This window comes from Callospermophilus lateralis, chromosome 7, assembly GCF_048772815.1.
Source record: "Callospermophilus lateralis isolate mCalLat2 chromosome 7, mCalLat2.hap1, whole genome shotgun sequence".
In the NCBI taxonomy this organism is placed as follows: Eukaryota; Metazoa; Chordata; class Mammalia; order Rodentia; family Sciuridae; genus Callospermophilus; species Callospermophilus lateralis.
Window position 1 is genome coordinate 75,443,209 of NC_135311.1, and position 25,205 is coordinate 75,468,413.

The 25,205-nt window shown below is 35.2% G+C and overlaps 1 protein-coding gene across 5 annotated transcripts in view; it reads left to right on the top strand.

The window, feature by feature from the left end:
* The first annotated feature begins 2,793 nt into the window (after positions 1–2,793).
* The window catches only part of Ttll7 (tubulin tyrosine ligase like 7), a 144,083-nt gene continuing 121,671 nt past the window's right edge, over positions 2,794–25,205 (top strand). For 2 of the 5 annotated variants that reach the window (XM_076863648.1, XM_076863651.1), the window contains exons 1-2: positions 21,747–21,800; positions 22,666–22,799. The gene's annotated coding sequence lies outside the window, so the exon portion shown is untranslated. Of the gene's footprint in view, positions 2,950–21,746; positions 21,801–22,665; positions 22,800–25,205 lie in introns of those variants that run through there. The other 3 variants (XM_076863650.1, XM_076863652.1, XM_076863649.1) reach the window with 2 other exon arrangements.

Below are 25,205 nucleotides of genomic sequence, written 5' to 3' on the forward strand. Positions count from 1 at the left end.
GAACAATTCTACTCCTTTTCTTCACTGCTGTCGGATTCGAGTCATTTCCTTGACCTTGTATTGGTCACAGAGTCCTTCCTGAGAATATGCCCTTGCTGGGCAGAGTAGTTCTTTATGGTGTCAAGGCTGCATAGAGATCTACGGCAGACTAGTGGACACAATGGCTCTGTGCTGTTACACTTTGTCACCAGACTCATAGTAAGCAGTTAATAGACTGGAAAACTCACAAATTATATATAGTAGGTTTTAGATATCCAAAGTATTTGTGAAAATGATTCCTCAGCTTCTGGACCTACTGTCTTTCCTAGGGGCCTCAAAACAATTTGAAGACTCTGAGGGAGAGCAGAGACTTCAGGGACCATGCAATCAGGTCCCTCCATTCTTTTTGACAGTTTTTCAAGGCTACCATCACAAAAATTCTATTGTTCCTTTATTCAGAATAGAAACATAAGTTCTAAGCATGTCACCCATAAAATAGATGGCTAAAAATGACATCAGTTCGTCAGATCCATAAATGATAAGTTGTAAATCCCATCTTGGTTTTAGGTGGCTCACTCAAGGCCTCATCTTCCTTCCGATACTCTATCATCCAGCATCTGACATAAGGCCCTAATTGAAAAGGCATCTTGTCAGCCCTTGCTCTGTTCATGTCGTTGCCTTTGAAAGCGAAATAAGTGCTCATGGAGAGAAGAATCACATTTCTGAGATTGAGTCATTTGACCCACAGTCGCTGCAGCCTGGCTTCTCTGGGGACCTGGTGCTCTGTCTCCTCAGCAACATGGAGCTCTGGGGATTTCTGTTGTGCTGGGATTGACGTGTGAACATTGACAATAACAGTTTAGATAATAACAATAACACACTGTACAGAAACAATTTTATCTTATTCTTGATTTCTGAAAAAGTTTTCTTGAGAAAACGTGAGAGTTGTTAGTGCCCTGTTAACCTGTTGCTTTTTTTCCTTGAAATTTTGGTAAGGTGCATGAAGAACCATGAGAGTAGGTTTGTTGTAAAACTCTTGCTCCTTTCTGGGATTGGAAGAATGATAGCATAATATGGTTGAAGTGCAGCATAAAGTGTCATCTAGTGCATCTACTTTAATGATCACGTAAGACTGATTAACGGGAATGCAATGGAGAACTGCTCCTCATCTCACTTGATCCTCGCAATGCATTGCTGACATTGATGTTTCAGTCTAATTCTGGGTGAAGTCCAGGCTTTTCTTTCTAATTCCTATTTCTACATCAGGGTGATGTCTACCTTAGATACACCCAAGGTCTCATCTCTCAACTTTAAACCCATTTCTCACAAATGAAAGTTAAACAAATTCACATTAGGTGCCAATCACAGATGTGATAAGGCTTAATATGTTATCTCTCCTATAGACCCTCTTGTGGAAAGGCATTAGTTGAGAAGTCCAGGCAGCAAAGTCTTCTCTCTTCCACTTATAGTCTATGAGAGTTTAACCCAGCACTCAAACTCTTGAGTCCAGTTTCCCCATGTAAGAATTAGGAAAAATGTTACCAATCTTACAGTTTTTAGAAGAATAATGAAGGGTTGAAATTGACAATACTCTCAGTATAATGTTTAGTTTATAGTAGATGCTGAACTTATGTTGATTTACTCAAAATAGGACAAAACTTCAATCTTGAGAAAATTACTTTAAATTGTAAAATTTCGTATTACTTGTGATGCATTTGAAAGGGCCTCCCCCCCCCCTTTAATCACTTTTTATAGGTAATTGTTAATTGTGAACTCACTTCTCTTTCTTTCTGTAAGGAAAACTGTACAATTGTATTGATCTTTGCTATGGTCTGAAATAAACCTGTCTAAGTTTTTGGTTGCAAAAGGGGCCAGAACTACAAAAGTCCAAGGAATGTCATGTATGGGAGCTTTTCCCAGTTTCTATAAAGTTCATTTCATATTAAGGACATGGTTGTCTCCCACTTCCAGACATTAATATTTAACATGGTGAACAATGAACCTAAAATATTCCTGATTTTTTTCCCTATAACCTTTTGTAGATCTCTAAATGGAAACAGGGTCCTAATCTGATACATTCCAGCTGCTGCAATTCAACATTTTGCTTAGAACTAAGTGTGATTCATAACTCTTCCCCACCTTCCTGTAGGTGCCTTGTACCTACAGGATGGGGCTGCACCTGTTTTTATTTTCTAACTTTCAACACGATCTTGGATACCCCTTTTATTCTTTTGCTTCACAGAGATGCTTCGTTAAAGGATCTGACGAGCACCTTCAAAAATTCGAGATGCTCCACTGTCTTGTGGTGAGGTGTCCGTGATAAGCCGCACACCAGGACCTGGTGCCACCGGGCCTTAAGGTAGAGGTGGAGGTGGCACGCAGCGCAGCGCGCAGGCCAACGCCCTTTCGCATCTCCTTCGTAAGGGACACCGCCCAGGCGCTCCCGTTGCTAGGTCTTCTGTTTGCCGCGTTCTAAAGGAGCCCTGAGCGCGACCAAGGCTAAAGGGGAGGGGGGGTGCCAGGAAAAGCTCGAACACTGTCTTCAGTAAACCTCGAGGAGAAGCAGTGGCTCTTCCTGTGGTCCCTCCTGTCCCCAAGCCCCCACCGCGCTGGGGGCGTCGAGCTTTCCCCTTGTTTTTGGTCGCTCCCAGCATTCGCGGGCCCTCAGCGCCCTCTGCGCCCGCGCCTCTCAGTACGATGCGCACCCCCAGTCGTGGCGGGTTAATGGTCTGGCCCGTCGGTAGCCGCCACCCCCTTGGGCAGCTACAGCTGTTCCAGCGGCTCCCGGTCGAGCGCTAGAGTCCGGAGCCGTGGCTGCCGCGGGCGGTGGGCGGGCGGGGTATCACCGGACCACCAGCGAAGCTGCCCAGCAAGGGGCAGCCCCCGCCGGCCAGTGGCGGAGCGCGGGAGCCACCGAGGGACCGCCCACAGCGGAGTGGCGAGGACCGGGGCTGGGCTTTTCTCAACCCGGTGAGTACCTTCTGCCGCCATCCTCCCCGACCCACTCCTACCGTCCCCTAACCCCCGGAGGTCTCGGTCCCTCTCCTGCCCCCACCAGCGACCATCCCCGGACTCTGTCCTCGGCCCGAGCAGCGGGACAGAGAGCTGCTGCTGTCAGGCTAATGATTCAGCACCATTCGCGCGTAGAGGTTTGGGCAGAATGGGGGAGGGGGACGAGGTCAGTTGCCGGTCTCACCTCAGTTTCTAGGCTCGCTATAGATGACCTGGGCGCCCGGGTCGGGTAGGGTGAATAGAGAGGAGCTCTGCTGGCTTGTTCCGTAATTCCGTGCTTTCCCCACAAGCTAGTGCAAACCTCCGTGAGTATGGGTGCATTCTGGAAAGTGTGTCAGATCAATGTCTTTTCCCCACATCCAGGTGAAGTATAGGGTCCTTGTAGGTACCTCTCAGTTTCTTTGCTTCTGTCTCCATTGGGTTCATGCCATCATTTATTTTATTTTATTTTATTTTATGCCACAGCATTCCTTCCACTAGTGTGAAAGATGTCCTATCAAAGTTGTATCTTATTCTGGGTGGGTTTGATTGGTCCTGGCACAGAAGGAAAAGATTTAAGGGAGGTAGGAAGTAATACTTTCATATCATAGGTTCTTATTTTTATATATAATATTTCACTAAGCCCTCACAACAACCCAGGAACAAATGTGGAAAGTGAGAATCAGAGATGTTAAATTACATTCTCAAGGTCACAGAATAGGAATTTGAATTCAGGTCTCCCTAAGTCCAAAATCCATTGTCCTTACTGTACTAAACAGCAGGGGTCCAAAGTATTAAATATAGTGTTTTCATAGGAGTGATCTCAAACAATAGCACCAACAGCCTGTAAACTTTCTGTATGTGGAATTATTGCTTTTTTAGTACAGAAGAACATTTTTCTTTTTTCATGTGTAAAAAATTGATTTTCTTAGAAAACATTTAGCAAAAAATAATATCTGAACAACATTGTAGAGGAAGGCTAGGTCATGATGGATGTTCAGCACATTTTTGGTAGTGAAATTTGATGGGTGCCCATGGGGAAAGTCATGAAGAAATCATTAGGGCAATAAAAAGAAATCTGGATTATTTTTTTTTAACTTTAGGTAACATTTTAAATAAGAGCAACCATTTGGTTCATGAGCCATGTGATATAATGACACACAATAGGGTGACAGATAAACCTAGACTCAGATCATGTTATTTGATTCATTACAGCTCTGTAATTTGACAGCAATAACTCCATTTTGTAAACTAAGGAACTGAAAAACAGAATGTTAAAGAGTACTCAGTAAGTGGTGGTATGTGGACAAGGATTTACTCTTAGGTGCCATCTCTCTCAGTTAAAAAATATTATGTAGTCATAAAACAGAGTTCCTTATAGTGCAACATTGAATTGATTTGTTTTTGCCCTACCTTTCAGAGTCAACAATTATATTGACCTTGTATATGCCTTCTGTAAAAATAATGGATGTGATGTTCTTTTTTCTTTATTTGGTGGGTTATTTGATTTGCTTTCATTCATGATTATGGTGTTTCTCTTAAAATGCCCAATCTTGTTGATGTCTCAGGGAGCTTGCTATAGGACAAATGTTTATTTTCTCTAAGTATCAGCATAGCATTTGATGGTAGATAGCAACATAGTCATTTAGTTTATCATTTCTAAAGTGTTGGGCTATTTACATTGGCAAATTCTTTCTTAAGTTAGTGGGAGATGGATAACTAAAACCCACTGCCTACATAAAGACATAAAATGAGAACACATATTCATATTTGTTGTTGAGACAAGACTGTAAGTGAGGTAGGGTCCTATATCTACTCTTAAATTTGATTCCTAGGAGGTCATTTCTTTTTGTGTTTATGTGTCTATTGGCTATACACTGAACCTTGGTGAGGCATTTTGCAATCCAATCTCTTGAATCCCAAGGGGACAACCAAATTGATTTGAATGAATAAGCAAAAATACAGCATCACTGCTGTTCAAATAAAAAAAAAAGGAAAGTGCATGTCTTAGTGATGGATGGTCAGTAGCAACACTTTAAAAGGGAGACATCATGTTTTATTTAGATAACATCACTGAAAGTATGAATGTAATATCAACCTGGCTTTAGAACTATACTTTCTGTCTTTCCCTGTATGTGTTTATCCAATTTCTGCTGTCAGCAGACCATCTAAATTCCTGACTTAAGGAAGTTAAAGTCTAGTTAAGGAGATATTTACTTAACACATGAGTAATTAACAACGAAATAACTTAGAATTGGCTTATTATTGGAAAGAGGTAGTACAGAATTAAGTGTTATAGCAACACCTTAGGAAAAATTAGAAATAGCAGAGGTGGGGTGATCAGAGGATCAGCAAAGTCTTCATGAATGGAAGTGTATTAAACCAACCTCAGAACTGATAAGCATTTCCACAGGCAGGGAGAATGGGAGACAAAGATTCAACTGAGAAGTGCTCATCTATCGTTTGGATACATGGTGACAGATTATGAAGAACCTTGAATGTATGATGTGAGATCTGTTTCTGATCTGTAATAATAGAGAACTAGGGTAGATTTCTAAGCAGGTCAAATTTCTCTTGCTCATGTTCTCCATATCCCTTGCCCCAAGTCCCCTTCCAGAAATCCAAATATTTCCTGATAGTAAAATAATTTGATATCAATTAAATGAAGAAAAAGTTTTTTTTTTCAAAAAAAAAAAAAAAGAAGAAGAAGAAGAAGAAAAAGGAAAAAAAAACTTTCCCTTCCAAAGAAATTTGCCTTTTAAAAAAAATTCTAAAATTGGTTATGGGGGCTGTAAAGATGGTGGAGTGTGATGGACATCATTACCCTAGGTAATGTATGACTGCACATATGATGTGATGCTACATTGTGTACAACCAGGGGAATGAAAAGTTGTGCTGCAGTTGTGTACAGAGAATCAAAATGCATTCTGCTGTCATATATACCTAATTAAAATAAATAGATTTATTATAAAAACCCAAATTATAGAATTATGAGTAATCTAAAAACTTCAAGAATATGAAAAAGGAAAAAAAATCATCATAATCCTACTATGTAAAGACAACCATGGTTAATATTTTGATTTTTTTTCCATGTATAGTTTTAATCATGGTATATTAATTACTTTTTATATATATATATCTTAATTTGTACTATTTAGATATACATGACAAGAGTATATTTTGACATATTATGGATACCTGGAGTATAACTTAGGAGCCTACTCTTATCATTGTACTTGATGTGGTGTTTCAGTGGTTGTGTATTCTTACATGAACATAGGAAAGTTATGTCCAAGTCATTCTACTGTCATTCCTATTCCCATACTCCTCCCTTCCCTTCATTCCCCTTTGTATATATATTTTAACTTTTAACTCTATAACATTAGTTTTCACTGAATAACAATTAGGCAGTAACATTTAAAATGAATATAATCTTGCACTAGGTAGATGTACTAGAATTTCCTAATCATTCCTGTCACTATATTATTACATCTTTGTTCATAAAAATTCTTTAGGATAGTGTCTCTGGATATAGGGGTATGGATTCTTAGATTTAGACTAGTTTAAGCAAGTTTTGAAACTACTTCCATTTGCAATATATATAAAATATAGAATATAGAATATTTGTATGTTACTATTGAAGATACTCAATACTGTCTATAGCTCCTTAGGTTGTACTCTTTCAGGTAACCTCTTCTTTTGATTAGGAAGATTAACTAAATCATAGTAACTCAGAGAAAGGCGGGTAGTAGGGACTATAGAAGAGAGAAGCTGTAATTAAAGTGGGAGAACAGGTTTCGGGAAAGTGAACAAGAATTTATAGTCTGAGAACGGGCATACATGATCATTGACTTTCTGATCCTAGGCTTGTATTTGAGGACCTTAACTTTACATCTCTACCTCCCTTGTCCCACTACACACTGTACACCATATCTGTCTCCTTCAGACTTCAGCTTCTGTCCTCTTGTATCAGATTCTCAACTCTCCAGCTTCATTATCCTAGTAATTCAAGGCACAAATATGAGCTCACTCTTGCACTCTAATTTGGAGAATTCACATTGTTGATGATAAGAATTTGGGATCTCTGCTCAAATCTCAGCAGATACCCTGGGTACAAGGTACAAGGTACAAGGGTGTGTGGGAAGCACACTTGATGGACACGTGAAGATTCCTGTCCCCTTCCTTGAGCACATTTGCCCAAAATGACCTTTCTGAAAACAGTGGCAAAGCATTCCTAACATCATCCCCAAGCATCCAGATACTCCCTTCTCCTTGTTCCCAATATCTCTTCACCAGAGAAAGTTCCCCTCATGGAGGAGAGAGACTTGCCTCAATTAATCCTGTTGTAGGGACATATGGCATTTGCTCCTTATCATGAGAAGGACAGGGACCCAGTGTTGGACATGTGCTTTGGTCAGAACCCTGACTTACTCTCCCAAGTTTTCACTGAGCTGCTTTGGGGACCTGCTTCCGCTTACCTAGGGCTACAAGGATGAGAATATGTTGAGGCGCATTGGCCATTCAGTATCTCTAAGTACCAGTAAAAGGGGTGTCACAGATATGAATGTACCTTGAGGGCACAACTGGGGAGCAGAGGAAGATTATAATAACATGCCATCATTCTTGGTGAAGCCTGAAAAGAAACAATGACAACAAAAACATCGTGTTATAAACCTCAAAGAGGCCATTCTCCCCCTTTTATCAAGTCCCAAGAGATGATTTCTGATGGAACTGGACATTTGGTGGGCAGAGTACTTTAGATAGAATTTCTCCTGTGTTTACTTGGGACCCATTATTAAACAATTCGCTTAAGCTCTTAGAAGGTGGTAAATCTGTTTCCATTTCCCTCATGCATTATCTGTCAAAACTGAAGTGAGATTCAGAAGTTTCCCTAGTGTTTAAAAGAAAAGTCAAATTTCAATACACTTTCCTATTTATTCTCTGCTAGCCTTTATTTCCCATTTGACATTTATCTGTTAACACTTCTATTCTTAGTAAACATAGTAGTTGACAGAGCTAAGGCACTGGGATTGTTTAGGCTATCTGAAGGTGAGTGATAAATAAATTTCCTTCTTTTTTTTTTTTTCTTTTTACTTGAAAGTACCTGGTCATCACACACATTTCAGTGTAAATCTTTTGAAGATTTAGAGTTAAGTGGTCAAGTGCTCACTGATCTTTTCTCTGGCTGGCCCAAAGATCTCTGAGAATGCTTTCCTTGATGAAAGTGATGATATTGTTGGTCCACTGGGTGTGCTGAAGTACCTACATTGTTTGCTTTTTTCTAAATTGTGGCACCGGAGCTCCCAAACTTCTTTGTTATTTTTGTCCTTCTGCCTAGCCATGTGAAATGGAATGCTATATTTGACAAAGGGTTATTTTTGAACATTTCTCTTACCCACTGTTTTGTAAAGTGTGAACTGGTGCCACAGCTAATTTGACAGGATGGCAGTAGCCTGTTTCTGTAAAAAGTTGTTCTTGTTTCTCCTTTTGTGTAGGTGCAGTGACATTATCTTTTTTAAGTAATTTGAGCATTTGTAGATTTGGATGAGAGAGCAGCAGTAATCCAGGCAGCAGCTTCCAGATCATTTCTAGGCTTAGGATAAGAATTTTAATGGATGCTTATGTATAACTCTTGTTTAAGGTAGTACTGTCTTTCTTTTATAAGTGAAGTAACCCTACTTAAACTTTGTGTAAAATCTGTTTTAACTGATTTGGTCCTACTATGTCATAAATGTGTGGAGTATTGGTAGAAAAAGTTAGGAACTGTAGATTTAATTTGAATTATTGCATTTGTTGGAAAATTTTCATGTGTAATTTTCTCATCATTATTATTTAAAATCTTTTTTCAAGGTACGTATCAAATAAAATCTATGCCTATGTGTAATATTCATAGTGATTGCTAAAAAATTAGGAAAATAATTTCAGCACATGTCTCAGTCTATATTTAGAACACTCTGCAGCTAACCAACAAATACACGATAGTTCTATGGAGAAAAATGTAGGAATTGCACACATTCTACAATCAGTTTAATATTTATGAAATCAGATGAAGGTATTTTCATTTAGCTTTAGGTTTGATCACATCCAAGATGATATTTTGTTACCTAGCATGTCTTAATGTAGAATCCTGAAGATTGACACATACTATGTTGTCCATTTTAACAATGTGAAAAAATAGAGCTAGAGAGGAAAGAAATTGGCAAAATTAACATTTAGAATCACAGTGATATTAGAAATTGGTCTGCAGCTGCCCCTTGATTGGATAGTGTTTTTTTGGTTTACTTCTTTAAGGGTTTTTGAGGAAAAAGTAATTTTATTGAATGTTTTTTACTGATCTCTGACATTTATTTTCAGTTCTCATCATCTTCTACTTTGTTCAACACACACAAATTTCAACTCATTATTTTTAGAATATATAAACAAGTTATTTTTACATCTTGCCATAATAATTAAAGGAAAATTGACTCTAAAAATACCAAGGGAAATTTGAAAGGGATATCAGTGTTTCTCAAAATTAAGCAGACTATATATATGTGCCAGTGCTTTTTCATATGTCAAACATCAGTGCCAAATAAACAATTTTGCCAGAAAGAACCATATTCTACTACATATGTTGTGGTATTTTCACTTTGAAATAAGTGGCATTTTCTCTTTTAAAAATTATTTTAGGTGTATAATACATTTTAAGAGCTATTTTCATTTTTGATTAAGAATTAAAAATTAAATATATTGTTCATTGGTTATAATATGGCATATGTACTTCCATATTGTATTCAATAGCATAACTCTGAATTTTGATTTTAGAATTTACAAGTAATTAGAATAATCAAATATAGGAATCATGAAGGTAGTAAAATGTAGCACCTACTGGGAACAAAGTTAAGCAAATTCATTGAGCAAAATCTATGAACAGAGAGATTTAGATCTCTAAGAAAAATTAGCTACTGATGTAGCCCAGGTTTTTTTTCTCTTCTTATTTAACTATACATATTCTGGCAATGTGAAAGTTATTATCATAGTTCTGGAAGAAAAAAAAATATAATAGTCTCATTATATATGGTATCATATTCCAGGGTTTCAGTTACCTATGGACATCTATGGCCCAAAAATATTAAATGAGAAATTCCAGAAATAGGAATTCATAATTTTTAAATTGTATGCTATTCTGAGAAGCATGATGCAATCTCATGCTCTCACATTCTCTCCAACCATGGATGGGAATCTGTTCAGTGTATGTAGGCTTCATATCTACCCACTGTTAGTTACTTAGTAGTCATTTCCATTGCAGCAGCCCAATGCTGTGTTCAGGTAACCCTGCTTTTACTTAATGGTCCCAAAGTGCAGAGTAGTGATGCTGGCAATTTGGATAGGCCAAAGAGAAACTGCTTCCTTTGAATGAAAAGATGAAAATTCTCAACTTAGTAATGAAATAAATCACATGCAGAGTTTCCTAAGATCTACAATAGAACAGACATTTGGAGAGGGAGGAAACAGTGGGACGTGGGGGACGGGCACATTTATATTATTTTTACTATAGTATATTGTTATAATTGTTTGATTTTATTATTAGTTAATATTAATTTCTCACTGTGTTATAAATTAAACTTTACCATAGGTATATATAGAAACAGTATATATAAGGGTCAGTACTAACTCAGGTTTCAGGATCTACTGGGCGTATTGGAATATATTCCCTGCCAATAGGGTGGACTACTATGTTTAACATTTTTTTTTCAATATAACTTTTTTTTTAGAATAGTATGAAAATATTGCTATTTATGTAATTCTTTGGGTGATATCTGACATGTAAGGATTACACAGGTGCATACTTTTTTTGCCAGTGAATATTTTGTTGTATTGGTTTCTTTTAATAGTTTTTATTGTGATAAAAATACACAATATTTTATGTGTTAGCCATTTCTAAGTGTATAGTCGAGCATGTTAAATATATTCCCATGTTTGTGAAACTGGTTGTCCAGACTTTTTCCTCTTGCTTACCAGAAACGATATACCCATTGGTAGCTCAGCTCACCTTCCTTCCCACTTCATCTAGCCCCAGACAGCCACCATTCTACTGTCTGTTTCTGTGAATTTGACTACATTAAATACCATAGATAGGTAGAATCATATGGTATTTATCTTTTTGTAACTGGCTTATTTCACCTAAAATAAAGTTCATCCATGGATCTGTCAGAATTTCTTTCCTTTTCAAGGCTGAATAGTATGCCTGTTTATCCATTCATTCATCCCTGAACATTTGCCTTGCTTCCACTTCTTGGTTATTGTGAATAGTGCTTCTGTGATCTTGGGGATGCAAATATATCTGCATGACCTTGATTTTATTTATTTATTTTTAATGAGACCCAGAAGTGGGATTGCTGGATCACATAGTAGTTTTATTTTGTATCTTTTGAGGAAACTTCATAGTGTTTTCCATAGTATTTGTACTGTTTTACAGTCTCATCAGTAATGCACACAAGTTCCAATTTTACCAAACTCTTGCCAATACTTTTTGATTTCTGGGATGATGCTTCATTGTTGTTTTGATTCTCATTTCTCTGAGGATTAGTGATGTTGAGCATTTTTTTCATATGCTAATTAAACATTTGTATATCATCTTTAGAGACATGTCTATTCAAGTTCTTTGCCTATTTTAAAATAGTGTTATTTGATTTTGTGATTCTTTTTTGCTCATGTAACATTTGTTATTTTTAGCAGTTTAAAGAATGTATTGTTGAAATAGTTTCAAATTGATGTTTATTAATTGTTTTTCTCCTTATTCTTTAAAGTCTACAAGATTATTTTGCAACTATGTAATTATTATACCTGTCATGATTATTTTACAGATTATACTTAATTTGATTGACTTTTTCTTTGTGAAGACCCACTTATGTATCTAATCAATGTAGGATTTTGTTGTAATAATTTAATGAGATGTTAATAAGAATTGTGTGAAACCTATGCATCATTTTAAAGATAACTGACATCTTCACTATATTTATTCTTCCATGGCATATCTTTCCAAGTATTTAAGTCTTCTTTGGTGTCTTTCATCAACATGTTATAATTTTGATTATACATCTTGTACATGTTTTATTAAGTTTATACATAAGTATTTAATTTTCTTTGGAGCAAATAATAGGGAAATTTAAATTTATGTTTCCATTTCTTTGTTAAAATGGGGGAAATTCAGTTGATTTTGTATCTTGATCTTGTGTCATGCAGCTTTACTAGACTTGCTTTTTGGTTCTAGAAGTTGAAGAGCTTTTGAATTTTTCTTTAATGTATAGGATTATGTCATGTGTAAATACAAAGTTTTTTTCTCTTTTTTATCTATATGCCTTTATCATTCTTGCCTTATTCCAACAACTAGAACTTCCAGTACTATGTAAATAAAAATGGTGAGAGTGCCTTTTCCCCAAACTTAGAGGGAAATCATTTAGTTTTTCACTATTATTACGGTAACTGTAGTTTTTTTTTGTACAGCCATGCTTCTTTATCTGTGGGGCCTTCATTGTTCAGTTCAACCAATCATACACACATTTCTTTCTTATCATTGCTTGCTGAACAGTACAGAATAATAGCTAATTGTATATCATTTATGTTGTATTAAGTAATAATCTAGAGATATGGCTTAAAGAATACAGACAATGTGTAGACCATATGCAAATACTATGCCATTTTACATAACGGATTTGAACACCCAGAGATTTTGATACACATGGAGGATCTTGAAAATAGTCTTCCACATATATGGAGGAACATGATTTTTCTGGGGTCAAGCAAATTCCCCTCCGTTTCTAGTACCCTGGGTCTTTTTTGTCCTATATGGTTGTTGAATTGCATCAAGTACTTGGTCTATGCCAATTAATATGGGTATATACATTTTTTTCTTCCCTAGTCTGTTGATACAGTGATTACATTACTTGATTTTGGACTATCAAATTAGCCTCGCACACATGAAACAAAATTTAATTCATCACAACTACACACACACATTATTTACATACATACATCTGTATACACATATGAACACACATTGTTGGATTCAGTTTGTAAAATTTTGATAAAGATTTTGCATCTAAATTCATGAGAATTAATGGTCTATAGTTTCCAATGGTTTATAGTTTGCTTTTTATTGTGCTTTCTTTGGCTTTGGTTGTTCTCTTCTCTTTCATGTTCTGAAAGAGGTTGCTAAAAATTGGTGTAAATTATTTGAGTGTTTGACAGAATTCTCCAGCGATACTATCTGGGCCTGAGTATTTCCTTTTCAGGAGCTTTTTTTGTGAAAAAAATCAAAATTATTTCTCTAATAATTAAAGAACTATTCAGGTTATCTGTTTTTTTTTGACTTATTGTTGGTAATTTGTGGTTTTTAAGGAATTGATTTATTTCTTGTAAGTCGTTGAATTTATGATTGTAAGGTTATTCATAGTTTTTCCTTATCCATTTTCCCCTATTGTTCTTTTATTGGCCATAGATTCTGTTGAGATATTGTTTTATTCTTTATATTGGTGACTTGTGTCTTATCTTTTAAAAAGATCTTTGTCAGCCTTTCTAGAGATTTATTGATTTAACATTTTTTTGAAAACCTAGTTTTTGTGAGTTTCATTTTTATTTTATTGAAGTATACACACACACACATACATCAATGTACATGTATTTTTTCTGCTTCTTAAAGTAGGAACTTAGATTACTGATTTGTCATTGTTTCCTTTTGCTTATGTAAACATTTAGTGCTCCAAATTTTCCTCTTAACATGGTTTTGTCTTTATCTCACAAATTTTGGTGATTTTCATTTTGAGAATTTTCATTCTCGATTAAAAAAAATTTCCTTTGAGTTTTCCTTTTTGGCCCATGGACCATTGAGAAAAATTTTATTGTTTGTCTGCCCGTCTGTCTGTCTGTCTGTCTATCTTCTATCTAGATATGAAGTCATACTGTGTTGCCCAGGTTGGTCTTAAACTCATTGGCTCAAGTGATCCTCCCACCTGACTCCTGAGTAGCTGAGACAACAGGCATGTGCCACCACACCTGAGAAAGCATATTAATTCCCAAGTGTTTAGAGATTTTCCTGTTATTTCTGCTGTTCAATTTTAGTTTAATTTCGTTCAGTCAGAGAATATACTCTTCATGGTTTAAGTTCCTTTAAACTTACCTGTCCATGTTTTATGAACCACAGTGTAGTGCATGCTGGTGAAACTCTACAGGTTCTTCAAAGAATGTGTGTTCTATTTTTGAGTAGAGTGTTATAATGTCAATCAGATGCTACTGGTTGATGGTGTTGCTCAGCTTTTCTATATTCTTGCTGACCAGTTTTTCCTAGTAGTACTATCAATAGCTGAGAGTGGAGTATTGAAGTTCTCATCTACAAATGTAAATTTAAAAATATTTTTTCCAACTTTATCAGTTTTTGCTTTGTGTATTTTGAAATGTGTATGTTTGGCACATGCACATTTAAGATGACTTTATTTTCTTTGTTAATTGAGCTTTTTATTATTTTGTCAGAGCCTCTCTAATAATTTTCTTTTGCTTTGAATTCTATTTTAGATGCTATAAATAAAGACACTTTCGCTTTAAAAAACTCATGACTGCATGATATATCTATTTATTTTCAACATACCTCTGACATTATGTGTGAAATTGAGTTTTGTAGAAAATATGGAGTTAGATTATATTTTTTAAATTTACTTTGTTGATCTCTCTTTTAATTGATGTATTTATACCAGTTATATTTAATTATTGATATGTCAAGTTTTCCCTTTACCTCTGATTTTTTTTTTTTGTATTTTCTGTTTCTTTTTCTTGCCTTTCTGTGGGAAAGAACATTGTAACATTTTTTAGAGTTGCATTTTTATTTATTTATTTATTTTTGTTATATCACTTTATATGGTTGTCTTCGTGGGTGCTCTAGATGTCTGTCACAGACTATCTTAGACATTTAGCCATGGTTTAGAAAACTGCACTTCCATTTAGGTTCTTTTACCCTCTCCACTTTTTAAATATAATAAGTATTTCTTCTACATACATTGATGATTGTAACAGTGGTGTATATTGCTTTTCCTATAAAAAATGATTAATGAATTTCATGAGGTTAGTGACAGGCTATTATGTATACTTCTGTTTTTACCTTTTTTTGTTTTTCTCTTTTCCTTTTTGAAGGTCCCACTCCTCTGTTATTGTTTTCTTTGCATTAGAAGGTTTTCTTAAGACATTCTTTCAAGTTAGGTGAGCTAGTAACACATTCTTAGTTTTCCAAATTCCTCTCTAGAATGCCTTTTCTATCTTCCATTGCTGAATGTTAGTTTTGCCAGATATAGTAGATAGGGTTAATAAGTATTCTCTTTTAGCACCTGAAAAATGGGCCCCTGTTTCTGGCTTCTACAGTTTCAGATATGAAATTTATTGTCATTTGGATTGTTGTTACCTTACAAATAATGTTAGTCACTTACTGTTTTTAAGATTTTTTTTTGTCTTTAGTTCCCATAAAAATATGATTTTGATGTGTATTGGCGTATGTTTGAGTTTATCCTATATGGGATTCACTTAGTTTCTTAAATCTGGAGGCTCTGTCTTTTGCCAAATTTAGGATTTTTCAACCACTATTTCTTCAAATGCTTTGTCACTCTTTTTCTCTTTCTCTTAATTACTAATAACATTAGATTTTTTTTTTTGTTATTATCCCTTAGATTTGGGAGGCTTTCCCAGCCTGCTTTCTCTCTATTGTTGAGCTTGAATAAATTTCATTAACCTTTCTTAAGTTCAGGGGTTCATTGCTACTTCACTATTGAGACCATTCAGCAAGTTTTTAATTTTAGCAGTTATATTTTTAAGCTCTATAGTTTCCATTTGATTCTTTTCCATAACTTTTATTTCATGGCTGAGATTTTGTTTTTTCATTTGTTTGAAGAAAATTGAATTTTTTTTTTTAGTTGGCCAGTATTTATTTATTTATTTTATTTTATTTTTTTAAATTTTTATTGTTGGTTGTTCAAAACATTACATAGTTCTTGAAGAAAATTGAATATTGAGGCAACTTAAAAACAGAGTTGCTTTAAAATTCTAGTTAACTCCAGTATCTGATTATATTGAGATTATTCCAGTGTGATGCTGATATCTTGATGTTGGTATCAGTTGATGGTCTATTTTCATTCAGTTTGTGATTTTCCTGGATTTTGGTGTGACAAATGAATTTTGATGGCACCTCAGTCCTATTTAACTCTTAATTTTATTAAGCAGGCAGTCACTTATTTAGGTCTGGTGTGTAGGTTCTGTCCTACTGTTTTGTGCTTTTCAGAGCCATGGCAGTGCTACTTTGGTCTGTTTCATTTTGTAGTGCTCCTGAGGCTTTTGCCTATCACCCTTTGCTGATGCTGTCTGTGGGGATGTGGTATAAGGCACTGCGCTGAACTGTCACTGGTGGGGAGACGGTGTGGAACTTGGGTCTCCTTATGTCTCTGGGTGGAGGAAGGAGAGACAAAAGTCTCTGCTGACACTGCCCACGCTAGGGAATCATGCTGTCTGAAGTCCCCTTCCTTGTGAATGGAGGTGGAAGTTCCTCATTAGGTCTGTGTTAGAATTTCCTTTCCCAGTCTTTCCCAGTGAGAGAAGCCTTTTTTTAAATTTTTTTTTTTTCTGGAGGCCTGTTGATGGTCATGGGTGGAGGATTCTGTGATTCTCTGACCCGGGGAATATGTGAGATTAATAGAAAACCCAGGGAACTCAGCACATTATTGTTTCTCACATCCTGAAGTTCCTAAGGCTAGTCTGCCTCCTTACTTTCACCTTTCAGAGTCCTTTTATTGTTTTATGATGGATAATTTCCAGAGTAGTCAGTTGTGTATAAAAAGCAGGATCAGAAAAAATTAAATCTATTAGAGTTTGTTCTAGAATCAGAGGACATGGTTTTTAATGTGCCGTTTTACTCACAGCAAAGTATGCACGGAGCATTTCTGCTGTACATCAAAGTTTGATGGCTGTCTCAAGAAAAGCACTTGTGTGATGTTTTTAACTGCTTTTGAAATACCATACCATTTTTACTTGAAAGAAAAACTGACATAAAACAGTTTCTTTTTCAGACTTGAATGTTTGGCAGGCATTTTTCTTGAAAGTGAAATGAGCCTATTACTTTAAGAAAAACCAGTATTTGTTGCAAATGATGAAATTTGTGTTTGCAAGAAAAAAACCTCAGAATTTTGGAAACTTTAATCCACCACTATGAGCTTTTCTTCTTCCCAGTACCTAAATGTGCTTTTGATGAAATCATTTAGTGTTTTTAAAATACTGTATAATGAAATGTATCAACCTTTGGAAGATCTGGATGTTGAGTAAACCAATATTTTGCAATGATTAATGCACAATCTTGCAGAATTACACACAGGTAAAACTTCCCTTTAAAGCATAATATAGACCACTGAATTTTTAAAAAGTTATTAATATCATTTTTCATTGACAAATCACAATCGAATAAATTTTGAGGGTACAATGTAATGTTTTGATATGTATATCTACTGTGGCATGATTAAGTCAGTTAATATATCCATCATGTCACTTACCTGTCATTTTTATTGTGAGATGTTTGAAATTTCCTCTTTTAGTTATTTTGAGATATATGATACAGTTATGTGTTGCATAATGATGTTTCAGACAAAAATGATAACCTCTAAGGTTATAATGGAACTGAGAAAGTTCTGTTGTCCAGTTTTTCTGTTCTATCTTTACATGTGTTCAACACATGAATACTTACTATTGTGTTACAATTGCCTACAGTAGTCAGTACATTAACTTGCTATACCTGTTTGTAGTTTAGGAGCAATAGTCTATACTATATGGCCAAGATGTATAGTAGGCTGTTCCTACTAAGTACACTCTATGATGTTTGTTCATTGACAAAATTACCTAACAATGCATTTCTCAGAACATATCCCTGCTGTTAAGTATCACATGGCTGTATTTTATTGTACACTACAGTCAGATTTCCATGTAGTAAAGCTCAAAATCTCTGAGTCATAAATTTTGTGCCTTTTCACCTATAATTCAGCATGTTCATCCCCATCCCAGCCTTTGATAAGCGTCATTCTATTATTATTGTTATTATCATTTTGGTACTGAGGATTGAATTCATGGGTACTTAACCACTGAGCCTTGTTCCCAGCCCTTTTAAAATATTTTATTTGTAGATAGGGTCTTGCTGAGTTGCTAAGTGCCTTGCAAAGTTTCTAAGGCTGGCTTTGAACTCTCAATCCCCCTGCCTCAGTTTCCCGAGCCGCTGGGATTACAGGCGTGCACCACTGTGCCTGGCATCATTCTACTTTTTATGAGTTCAACTTTATTAAATGTCATATGTAAATAAGATGATTCAATATTTATCTTTTTATGCCTGGCTTATTTCACTTAGCAAAAGGTCCTCCAGATACATACACATTGTCACAAATGATGGAATCTCCCCTTTTAAAAGGGTGAATAGTATTCTATTGTGTATCTCTCTCTCTCTCTCTCTCACACACACACACACACCCACGACCACATTTTCTTTACCTATTTTCTGTTCATTTGTTGGTAGACACCTAGGTTGTTTTCATATCTTGGCTATTGTGAATAATGCTCCATCACAGCAATGAACAACCCAGGAGCAATGATATTCCTTCAACATTTCAATTCTTCTGGCTATACATCTAGAAGTGTGATTACTGCTTTGTGTAGTAGTTCTATTTTTGCTTCTCTGAAGAACCTCCATATTATGTCCCATAATGGTTGTATTAACTTATATTCTCACCAACAATGTACAAGAATTCCTTTTTCCTTACATCTTCCCTAGTATTTGGTACCTTTGGTCTTTTTGGTACTAGCCATTCTAACAGATATAAAGTGATATCTCACAGTGTTTTTTTATGGGCATTTCCCTGATAATTAGTGATGCTGATCATCAGTTTTTCATATATCTGCTCTCATTTTATTTGTATGTATTTTTTGAGAAATGACTTTTCATTCTTTCCCCATCTTTTCATCAGATTATTTGCCTTCTTGCTGTTGAGTTTTTTTTTTTTTAAATTCTTTCTTTATTTTGGCTATTAACCCCTTATCAGATGGGTAGTTTGCAAATATTTTCTCCTATTCTGTTGTCTCTTCACTCTGTTAATTGTTTACTTTTCTATATACAAAAGCTTTTTAATTTGATGCCATTCAGTTTTTGCTATTGTTGCTAGTGCTTTGGGAATCATGTCCAAAAAATTGATTGCCCAAGCTAGTGTCAAGAAGCTGTTCCCCTGTGCCCCCCCCACCCCCGCCCGTTTTCTTCTTGCAGTTTTACAGTATCAGTTCTTATGTGTAAGTTGTTAATCCATTTTGAGTTCATTTTTGTAAATGAAATAAGGTTCTAATTTCATTCTTCCACATGTGGCTATCTAGTTTTCCAGGATCATTTGCTGTGGTTGGAATATGATTTGTCACTTGCAGAACTCAGGTTGAAATTTGATTGTCATTGTGATGGTATTGGGAGGTGGGCTCTTTAAGAGGTAATTGGGTCTTGAATGCTCAACTTTCATAAGTGGATAGTCCATTCATGAATTTATGGATTCATGGATAAATGGGTTACTGCAGAAATGTTATAAAAGCCAGCTTTTCTTTGGCTTGCTGGTTCTGTCTCCTCATGTGGCGTCCTTCACAATGTTATAATGAAGCAAGAAGCCCTTCCTGGATGCCAGGGCCATACTGTTAGACTTACAGTCTTAACCATGAGATAAATAAAGTTTTATTCTTTATAAATTATTTGGTTTCAAGTATTTTATTATAGCAACAGAAAATGGACTAAGATACCATTTATTATAGGGACTAGTCTTTTTTATGGTATGTTCTTATACCTTTGTCAAAAATCAGTTGAATATAAATGTGTGGGTTTGTTTCTGGGTTCTCTATACTTTTCCATTGTTCAATGTGTCTCTTTTTATGCCATTACCATACTGCTTTCACAATAATTGCTTTATAAAATGTTTTGAAATTAGGGAGTGTGTTGTCTCCAGTGTTGTTCAATGCTCAAGAGTGTTTTAGATATTGTGCATTTGATGTAACAGAAAACAAAAGGTTCATTAATATAATTTTAGATTTCACTCCTCCTCTTTGTAACCGCCTATCTCCCTGATGTCAGATTTTCTCATATTATCTAACCATAACAATTTAGATTGAATGTGGAAGCACATGGAAGAATACAGCTGTCCTGTGTGAATAGTCAAGAGATTTGACAAAGTGTAAAACAATTTCCCTGTTCTCCTTTTTTTGTTTTAAAATTTATAGTTATTTTTAAATAAATGTTTTGTTTTTATTAATATTAAAAATGAATAAATATTTTAATTATCACTTTTAATTTCTAAGATGGTAAGTAATGAAGGTGTAAACCATAAAACTCAATAATTTTTTAGAGTATAAAGGGTTCCAGATCAAAAAGTTTGAGAATCATAGCCTAAGACAGCCAAGATAAGAGGAAAAGTGAGGCCAGAGGTGTAGGCATGTGGCATCTCACATTTGGTTAATGAAGAGCTCTCTTCTCACTGGGTTGTGCCATATTCTTGTTTTGTTCTCTTTAATACTTGTATTTCCATAAAAGATGCTTTTTCCTCCATATTGAATCATAGATATACATTCCTCTCTCTGTAAATAAATGTAGTAAACAGAACCCTACAATGTAATCTTCATAACTAAATCTCTCAAAACTATCTCTGTTCTGACTTTACTGTAATCAATACAACATGTAAAACACAACTGTATCTTAATTATGAACTATAATAGAATAATACTTTTGGTTCAGTGCTGAGTCACCCAAGATGAAGTAATTAGAAAGTTTTACCAAGAACTGACTCAAAGATGATACAAAATATCTGAGTTACTTTTTTTAAAAAAATTGATTAGTTAAATGACTTTTGTACTTTTCCTCAGTACTTTATCAAGGTATAATTTAAGTATAGTAAAATGTGCAACTGATTCTTTACAAGGTTTTGACAAATAGCTTTCAAAGTTGCAAGTGGTTTGTGATAGTATGCACATGCAAGATGAGAGGAGCAAATTTGAGAATATCAGTTTAAAAAAATAAAATGAAGTGATCTTGGGGAGAGATCAGTTGACAGAATTCATGCTCTGAAATCCTATTTATTTATTAGAACTAGGGCACTCATTTAATTCTTGGTTCTTTAACTTCCAGGTAAAGAAGAAAATCAAAAGTTTAATGATTACTTAAAAAACGGATCCATAAGAAACAAATTGATTGTTCAAAAATAACAAGTTTGTCTCTGTATAGAATCAAGAGTAGAATTACTGTTATTGTTTCTTTTAAAGTGGACTTAGTATAGTGTAATTCACAGTGTACTCAACATCCTTACAGTGAAATCTAACAGCATTCCATTTAGGCTGTTTCTTTAATGTCCTTCAATATGGGCCCATGACATGGCTCCATATCATTGGGGAAAGTAACTTCTCAAGGTCTTATTAGTTTCCTTTCTTTCTTTTATTAATTTTTTTGTAGTTGTGTATGAACAGCGCGCCTTTATTTTGTTTATTTTTATGTGGAGCTAAGGATCAAACCCAGTGCCTCACATATGTTCGGCAAGTACTCTGCCACTGAACTACAGCCCCAGCCCTATTAATTTCCTTTCTAATATGACAATAATGTTTACCCTTCAAGCATTTTAACATAGTAAAGATAATACAGTGAGTACTCAATAAATTATAATTATTGTTCTTTTGTTACAGTAGCTGTGACAGGCAATGTGATATGATCCAGGTGTGGAGTTTTCTGGTGACCTTATGTCAGAAATGGATGTTGCAATGTCCAAAGAATGAAGGTCCTGCATTTTTTAAAGGAAATATTTCATACTTAACATAGTACTTTGCTTAGCTGAAAAAATTTGAGGGCTAGTATAAAGTTTTACTGCCTAAAAATTTCCTGCTATTATTTGTATCCAGACAAATGAAGAATCACATGATTTGAGAGTTATTTAAGAAATAGGGGTCTTCCAAATATATGTATTTGAATAGAAAGTCATAGCACCTTTAGTAGGCTAAAGAAATGACTGTAGAGAGGTTTGAAAATTTCCTCCAAAATAACTTTGGGTTTGTTCCAACACAACAGAAGAGCTGATGACAGAAATTCCAGACTTGTGACATGAACTGTAACTCCAGATACCCATCTCAGCTAGCACAGTTTTATGTACAAATAAAACAGGCAAGACTACTGTCACTGGTAATCCTCTTAGAGGAAAGAGTAATTTTTTTTTTTCTTCAGACCACAATATTTTCTTCTGGAGTGTTCTTTCAACTATCAGTCAAGTCTCTATCAAAGGAAAGAAAAAACAAATTTATTAGGGTTAGGTAAATTCTCAGTCAGTGAAGGTTGAGTTAGGCCCTGGATTATATAAACTTTTCAATTTAAACAGAGGAGTAGATTAGATTGTAGTAATTGCACAAGCATTCCACAAGGATGTCTTGCTTTGTTAGTGGTCTTTTAAAGTCAGCTATCAGAGGAACCTATCAAGATTTTGATGTTTTAAATATTTGGAGTCTTTGTTAAGAGTAGGATTTTCTTTCATTATTAACCCCCTGAGAATTTGACTTTAGCAAATTGTGCAGTTGCCACACATTTTTAACATCATTTAAAGCCACCTTGGGTTATCTACAGAGGACTAACCAAGATTTATCCTGTGTCTGCAGACTGCTGAAGCTAGAGCCGATCTCCCCTGTCTCCACCGGGAGAACTGCAGGAGAAAGGCCCAGGTTCTTCCTGCCTGAACTAATCCAGTGGGAAGATCGTGGTCATAAGAATCTGAGTCCACTAGGTTCTTTAGGTATGTGTTGAACTAATCAATAAATTAAAACTCAAATATATATCCTAGTCTCCAATAGTGTTGTATTTCATATTAGAAATTTTCATTTCGATCACTGTTAGATTGGAATTTCAGGGTTTTAAATAAATCTCTCCTATCATTCTCATTTATTTCTTCTTTGCCAAATACTAAGGTACTTCTTATTTTATTTGGAAGCCCTTGTGATATATTTTGGTTTGAATTGGTTCTTAAAAAATCAGTTATAAAGAGGTAAAATATTAAAATATCAGTCTTATTTTCATGATTGAGATTTATAATTTCTCATAGGAAAACTGGATGACTGTGTGTGTGTGTGTGTGTGTGTGAGAGAGAGAGAGAGAGAGACAGAGAGAGAGAAAGAGAAAGAGAGAATATGTGTGTGTGAGTGTGTGTGTGTGTATGTGTACATTTTCTTTATTACTCACCACTTGATGGACACTTAGGTGGTTTCTGTTTCTTGGTCATTGTGAATAGTGCTGCAGTGAACATGGGAGTGCAGGTGTCTGACACACTAATTTCATTTCTTATCTTAATTTACATTGCCACTAACAGTCTGCAAGCATTCTTCTCTTTTCTCCACATCCTTATCAGCACTTATTATCTTTACTCTTTTTGATATAAGCCATTTTTACTGGAGTGAGGTGATACTTTGTGGTTTAGATGAACTATGCATGATTTTTGACATAGACTATTTCTTTATAATATGTGGAATCACGAGCATTCCATTGTAGAGAGTGATTGGAAAGGGTAATCCTCCTTTTTTTTTTTTAAGTGACTATAATTTTCCCATTTCATTTGCATTTGGGTTAGAGTTTTGGTTAAGGATCCCTTTGTTAGGCTCTGTCCTCTGCTTGTCTTTTTATTTTTATTTTTGTCTGTGAGCAGTCAGCTAAATGCACTGAAAAGCCGAGAAAGAAAAGCCTTGTGGGTTCATGCACGGGCACATTGGTATCTCAGTCTCTCTTTCTGCCTGGTGTCTGCATCATTTTTTATGATCTATTTAAGAGTGGCTTCAGATTCCATAGTGGATGTAAGATGATTATTTTTACTCTGTGATTTTTAGTTATATATTAAGTAGGTAAGATAAATGTTATATAAAATCTAATGGACTAAATGAGGAGAACAGGAAATACATTGGTATAGGCTTCTTGCAGGGAACAATATCTAAATGGCAATCTAAACTTTTAGATGAAATAGTCACATAACTCTTGTAAATGGAATTGAGCAAATAAGAAAAACATTGCTCTATTCTAAAAACATACCTAAATTATCTACCATGGAATCAGATTTTGGCTTTGAAAGGTTTTTCCTTTTTAATTTATTTTTTAGTTGTAGTTAGACACAATACCTTCATTTTATTTATTTTTGTGTGGTGCTGAGGATCAAACCCAGGGACTCATATGTGCTATGTGAGAACTCTATCACTGAGCCTACAACCTCAGCCGGGCTTTGAATGTTTTCACATTTATGTTGTCCCATTTCTAACTTTTTTTTTTTTTTTTTTTGCTAGAAGAGGCAAATTGAAATTCAGACAGTAAGCTATGATTTGTCCACTCCTAGTTCTTCTATCTGTGCTTTAAGAGGAAATATTTGGCTTATAGCCAATTTTCTACCTTCTTTGGACATCATCCAGCTGTGGGTGCTGTAGTCTGTCTCTTCCTGAGATAAATTGGCAGCCCTGCTTACCAATCAGTTCCAGCCATGCTGGCTTTTGCTTCTAACAGCTAAGTCTGATAGTGTTATGTGAAGCTGTATAAAATAGAAGATACTGATCTGGGCCAGAAATTTAAAGGAAAAAAGTGCTAAATAATTTTTCCCTTTTGTTTTAAGATTTCATGATGTTTGTATATAAAGATTTTGAAGTTTAACTTCTCAGAAAGAGTGGCAGAATTTTTTCTGTGGATTCCTAAAATAGATTTTTATGGAGCAATGTCTGTGCTCTCTGGAATTCTCTCAAGCTTAATTCCCATTTCTGTCCTATAGTAATTTTAAACTTTTTATTTTTTGAGGCAGGGTCTTGCTAAGTTGCGTAGAGGCTTGCTGAGTTGCTCAGGCTGATCTTGGACTTGAGATCCTCTTGCCTTAACCTCCTGAGTTGCTGGAATTACAGGCATGTGTCACCATGGCTTTAATCCTTTTTTAAAAAATTATATATTATACTAATTGGTGCTTACTATATGTAGTCAATAATATTTATTAAATGTCTTAATTATTTAGGTCATTGTGATACATAAGACTTTCTGCTTGTCAGGGATATAAGGTATAAAGTCACATATATTATATATATTCATATTTATTAAATTTTTTTTGAATTATGAAAACATCCCAATATTTCATATAAGTTGAGAAATGGGAGACTTGATAAAAATGACTTTATTGATATGACCA